A 6601-nucleotide genomic window follows, 5' to 3' on the forward strand; every position below is an offset into this window, starting at 1 on the left:
TCCAACTCCTGTTAACTATTTAATTGTCCATCACCATTTATTTCTGGATGTGGCAAGAATGCAGAGCTTGGATCTAATCAATTGGTTGTGAATTGCTTAACCTATCTATCGCTTGCTATTTTTGTCGTTTTGCACATAAGTATTCTGTTTTGCAACTTCATCAGTTTTACACCTCATGTTTTAATATGCCTTGTGCTGCTCTGACATGCCATCCTGCAAATTTAATTGAATCCTGGTTGATCCCCTGTCTTGATGGCAATGGCAGGTTAAGGGTTATGCTAGGCCATGAGGCTGCAGATTACGTTGGAGTATGCAACATATTTTGCATTCTGGGACAGAGTGCTTAGCACGCACCACATGAAATCAGCAAGTAGTCAAATCTTGACCAGTCCTGCTTCTGAAAGAGTGGAAATATGAATACATATACAAAAGGCACAATCTGTCGATGGGTGTGTGTTACTGTGTTAAATCCACAAGGTGGTGCTATTATGTAGGAGGACATTGGTCAGAGTGAGTTGAACGCAATGGATTCTGCTTGTGGGAGTCATTGATGTTATTGCACTGAAAATGTTTGAAATCTGAATTTGGAGCAATTAGTAATTTAAAATTTTGAAGAAGTAACATTGATAGTCAACATGGACAAGTCGAATGGAAGAGTTTGTTTCCATGTTGTATGATGTTATGTCTATGACTAATAGGCTTTGAAATTGTAAAATCCACTAATGAAATAAAAGACGAAACCATGAAGAATGAATCAGAGTTAAGCTGAAATATGTTTGCTCAAGATGACCATAGCTGAATGTTACAACCTGTGTGGTATTACAACAGTGTTACAACCTATTTGTGCTTTCGGTGGTTGTAGAGTATAACACCATAAGACACAGAATTTATTGCAAAAGCTTACAGTGTCATACAGTAATATGCAGGTTTTGGTTCATTAATATGTAAATCCCAGAACTTCTTTTAAAGTCACCTTCTCAAGATATTAAGTTACCTACAGTATGAAACAGGCCATTTGGCCCAACAAGTCCACACTGACCCTCTGAAAAGTAACCCACCCAGACACATTCCCCTAACCTATTGCTCTACTTTTACCCCTGACTAATGCACCTAACACTATGGTAAATCTAGCATGGCCAATTCACCTAACATGCACTTCTTTGGACTGTGGGAGGAAACCAGAGCACCTAGAGGAAACCCACGCAGACACAGGGAGAAAATGCAAACTCCATACAGACAGTAGCCAGAGGCTGGAATCAACCTCGGGTCCCTGGCACTGTGAGGTAGCAGTGCAAACCATGCAAAAGGTGACATCTCAGCTCAGACAAATGTATTAAAGGTGTGAGGTCAAAGTCTGTCTGTATCTTGAGTCAGACTGGTTCTATTGCCAAAGTGGAACTTACAAAATATTACCTGGATTGACTGTCTGCATTGACTGCCTGCAGATTGTGCATTTTTTGAGCAAAATAGAATGTATCTGCAAATGTATTTCTGCAAATACAAATTCACCCCATTGACTTGTGTGTGTGTGTGTGCATGCATGAGAGAGAGAGAGTGAGTGCGTGCATGTGAGTGTGAGTGCATGTGAGAGTGTGTGTTTGTGTGTGTGAAAGCTTGGTAAAGTGTGTGTGTGGGTGTGATGGAGTAGAAGCCTGTGAGAGGGGGTGTGTGTGGGCAGTGTGGGTGCATAGTTTACCAGTCTCACCACTGACTGCAATGTCATCCCTCATTCATTCTTACCTAGCCCAAAGCCTGACAACACCAACCCTGATCAGTGCCACCTGTACTGCCCTACTAACTCACTCAGGAAAGCTCATCATTTTCCTGCACTTGCAATAACAGGTGCACCGCACACTGTCAGCTCAATCAATCCTTCCCTTTCTCTCATTTCATCAGATAACAACTCATACTAGGGCAGAAAGAGTCATGACGGATTGCCTGATGCTTGGCTTCTTACATTTTATGAAGAGACATGGTTGCAATGGTGCAGGACTGGTATAAAATCTTCAAGCAAGACAAGGAAGGGTTTGAAAGAGAAGTCAGAGTCAAAATATTGTTGAAGAAGTCAATTACTGCAATAAAGAAGGATGATATATTTGAAGGTTCCTCAATGAGGCCATGTAGGAAACTATAGCACCCAGAGGAAACCCATGAAGACATTGTGCAAACTCCAAACAAATGGTTTAGGCTGTGGAATCAAACCTAGGTCCCTGGGTGAGTATTGCTAACCACTGAGTCACCCCCAATGATGGTCTCTAACTCCTGCAGCTCTCAGAACTCACTAAGTTCTCACTTTCATGGTGTTCTGGGAAACACTTTGCTCATCCCCAGGAAATAGAGTTGGGGCCAAAAGGTTCTGGGCCTCCACACACTGCGCACATCCTAAGAGATCCTAAGGCTGTGACTGCTCCCTAAACAGGGTGCTCCTTATACTCCATGCTGTTCCAATGTTGCTCCCTCATCTGTCATTGGCCCTGGCCATCCTTGTTCACCTTCTTAGGAAGGATGCCACACAACCAGCATGCCAGCAATGGAGGGTCCATCACTCTCAGTGGAAATGTCCTACAATGGGAACAGAGCTGCAAAAGAGGTTCGTTGATCCCAAGACAGCTGTCAGTGTATACTCCACAAATGAGGCTTGGCACACTTCTCCATACAGTGAGACATGCTGCACCTTGATAATGAGGGACATGTCTCCATCATCCATCCACACTCAGGCTTGAGTGTTCACACCAGTCGAGCCACTATCCAATGTTTTCGAGAAGGTAGAGCCTGCAATGGTCCGACACCCTTCCTATCTCAGACCCACATCAAACATTCAACTCTTCATTGCATTCAGTCCAGACCACTATTATACCTTTACAACAGATGTTGAGTTGATGTTGTGTGACTCACAGAGTCTTTGTAAGTCGCGCAAGTAATGGCTTCACTTGAGCTAACAATAACCTTTTGTAAGATTAGATTAGAATATTTACAGTGTGGAAACAGGCCCTTCGGCCCAAGAAGTCCACACCGACCTGCCGAAGCGCAACCTACACAGACCCATTCCCCTACATTTACCCCTTCACCTAATACTACGGGCAATTTAGTGCGGCCAATTCACCTAATCTGCACATTGTTTGGACTGTGGGAGGAAACTGGAGCACCTGAAGGAAACCCACGCAGACACGGGGAGCATGTGCAAACTCCACACAGTCAGTCACCTGAGGCGGGAATTGAACCCGGTCTTTGATGTTGTGAGGCAGCAGTGCTAACCACGATGCCACCGTATACCAAGATCATTGCTGCTAATGTCAACATAATTCAGCGTTCAATTTGCAAACATTAAGTTCAATTTGTAAACATTATTACTTTTTTCTGAATTCACATGTGGGATGTGGAAGTCACTGGCTCATCTGCGTTAATTGCCTGTCCCTAGTTGCCATTGAGAAGATGGTGGTAAGCTGCCTTTTTGAACCACTGCTGTTGGGAGACTCATATGACCTTAGGGAGGGAATTCCATTATTCTGACCCAGCAACAATGAAGGGACAGGGACGTATTTCCATATCAGGATAGTGAGTGACTTGAAGGGAAACTTGCAGTTGGTGGTGTTCCTATGTATCAGCTGCCATTGACCTTCCATGTGGAAATGGTTGTGGGTTTGGAAGGTGCTGACTAAGGAATTTGATGAATTTCCATCATGCATTTTGGAAATAGTACACACCGCTGCTACTGAGTGTCAGTAGTAGAAGTAATGGATGTAGTGCCAATCAAGTGGGTTGCTTTGTCCTGAGTGGTGATGAGCTTCTTGACTCTTTGTTGGAGCTGCACTCATCCAGGCAATTGGGGAGTATTTCATCACACTCCTGACTTGTAGATGGTGGACAGGCTTTGGGGAGTCAGGAGGTGAGTTACTTGCTGGAGTATCCCTAGCCTTTGACTTGCTCTTGTAGCCATTGTGTGTATGTGATGAGTCCACTTAAGGTTATGGTCAATGAAAACCCCAAATATGTTGATAGCATGGGATTCAGTGATGGTAAAACTTTTGAATGTTAAAAAGCAGTGGTCGGATTGTCTCTTATTGGACATGGTCATTGCCTGGAATTTGTGTGACACAAATGTGATTTGCCACATGTCAGCCCAAGGCTGGATATTGTCCAGATCTTGTTGCATATGAACATGGACTGCTTCAGTATCTGAGGAGTTGTGCACTCATCGGTGAACATTCCCACTTCTGACCTTATGACGGAGGGAAGAGCATTGATGAAGCAGCTGAAGATGATTGGGCTTAGGCCACTAGGTTCTGAGGGACTCATGCAGTGATATCCTGGAGCTGAGATGACTGACCTCCAACAATGACAACCGTCTTCCTATCTGTCAGGTATGACTCCACCAGAAGACAATTTGCCTCTGCTGCCCATTGGTTCCAGTTTTGATCAGGCTCCTTGATGCCACAGTCAGTTGAATGCAGTTTTAAAGTCACTTCACCTCTTGAAGTCATCTGTTTTGTCCATGTTTCAACCAATGCTGTTATGATATCAGGAGCTGAGTGGCCCTGGCAGAACCCAAACTGGGCATCACTGAGCGGGTTATTACTGAGCAGTGCTGCTTGATAGCACTGTTAATGGCACCTTCCATCGCTTTACTGATGATTGAGAATAGACTGGGAACTGTCCAGATTGGATTTGCCCTGCTTTTAGTGTACTGGATATACCTGAGCAATTTTCCACATTGTCAGGTGGATCCTAATTTTGTAACTTTATTGGAACAGCCTGGCTGGGGGAGCACAAGTCTTCAGTGCTATTGGCAGAATAATGTCAGGTACATATATTGCAATGTCTAATGCTTCCAAACATTTCTTGATATCACGTGGTGTGAATTGAATTGGTAAAGACCAGCATCTGACATGCTGGGGGCCATTGGAGGAGGCCATGATGGATCATCCACTTGGCGCTTCTGGCTGAAGATTGCTGCAAAAGCTTCAGCCTTATTTTTTGCACTGATGTGCTGGGTTCTTCTATCCTTGGGGATGGGGATATTTATGGAGTCTCCTCCTCCAGTATTGTCCACTGCCATTCATGACTGGATATGTAGGACTTGATCTGTTGGTTGTGGGATTGCTTAGCTCTATCACTTGCTGCTTATGCTGTTTGACACGTACGTTTGGTGGATTCACTAGGTTGACACCTCATTTTTGATATGCTTGGTGCTGCCCCTGGCATGTCCTCCTGCACTCCCTGTCGAACCAGGGTTGATCCCCTGGCTTGAGGGAAATGGTTGAAGTGAGGATGAGCTAGGCTATGACGTTACAGATTGTGTTGTAGTTCAATTCTGTTGTTGTTGAGCTTCGTAGATACCCAGCCATGAGTTGCTGGATCCGTTCAAAGTCTGTCACATTTAGCACAGTGATAGTGCCACACAACATGATGGACGGTATTCTCAATGTGAAGATGGGACTTCATCTCTGTAAATTCTGTGCAGTGATCACTCTTCCCAACACTGTCATGACAGATGTATCTGATTGGATTAGATTCACTACAGTGTAGAAACAGGCCCTTTGGCCCAACAAGTCTACACCGACCCTCTGAAGAGTAACCCACCCAGACCCATTTCCCTCTGACTAATGCACCAAACACTATGGTAAATCTAGCATGGCTAATTCACCTGACATGCACATCTTTGGACTGTGGGAGGAAAGTGGAGCACCCGGAGGAAACTCACGCAGACACGGGGAGAATGTGCAAGCTCCACACAGACAGTGACCCAAGGCTGGAATAGAATCCAGGTCCTTGGCACTGTGTGGCAGCAGTGCTAACCACTGAGCCACCATGCCACCGTTGTTGGAGGTCAGTATCCAAAGTATCCTTGGTGCAACCATTAAATACTAACGTCTGGTGTGTGCTTCAAATGAAACAATGGAGTCTGTGCTTCCTCAACAGCCTGCTGGTGTATTGATGAGGTGTCCTGATGGTCACACAGAGTAGGGTAGGTGCCAGATGGCAATGTCTGTGGGTAAGGGGTGTGTGGAGCTGGTTCTTGTGGATCATGCCCTGAGCCACAATTTAGTCTTAAGTGACATGGAGTTCATTTGGAGCAAGTGGTGATCTGAATCTGCCAGGTACCTGCTGTTTTCCATTTCAAGCTTTCTTGACATCTACCTTGTTTAGCAAGTTTGGCAAGTAAGAATGCTGAATATTAATGAGGTAATTTAGACTATCTAATGAAGAGTAATCCCCCTTAGTCGGCCTAATGAGAAACTCACTTCATCATTTATCAAAAAAATGAAAAAAGTGAAAGCACCCAGCATTGAGATGGACATTGTCAGACTTCTTCTCTGACTCTGTCTCAAACCTCATCATAGTCCATGCAGCTCAGTTCCCTACAAGATTCTGTGCCAGATTTCAGAACAGCACCCTAATGCCACAGAGGCAAGTTGTTGGAGAGGAATATCAGAGTGTCAGCAGCAAGTCTGCAAGAGTGTCCCTATGCCTGTGAATAATTGGCAATATGTGGGTGAGCTGAAAATGTGTTGCTGGAAAAGCGCAGCAGGTCAGGCAAGGATCTTGCAAGGATCCTCTTGCAAGGATGCCTTCCTTGAAGAAGTTCTCTTCCTCCCTCTAC

The sequence above is a fragment of the Chiloscyllium punctatum genome, chromosome 15 (genome assembly GCF_047496795.1).
Source record: "Chiloscyllium punctatum isolate Juve2018m chromosome 15, sChiPun1.3, whole genome shotgun sequence".
Lineage (NCBI taxonomy): Eukaryota > Metazoa > Chordata > Chondrichthyes > Orectolobiformes > Hemiscylliidae > Chiloscyllium > Chiloscyllium punctatum.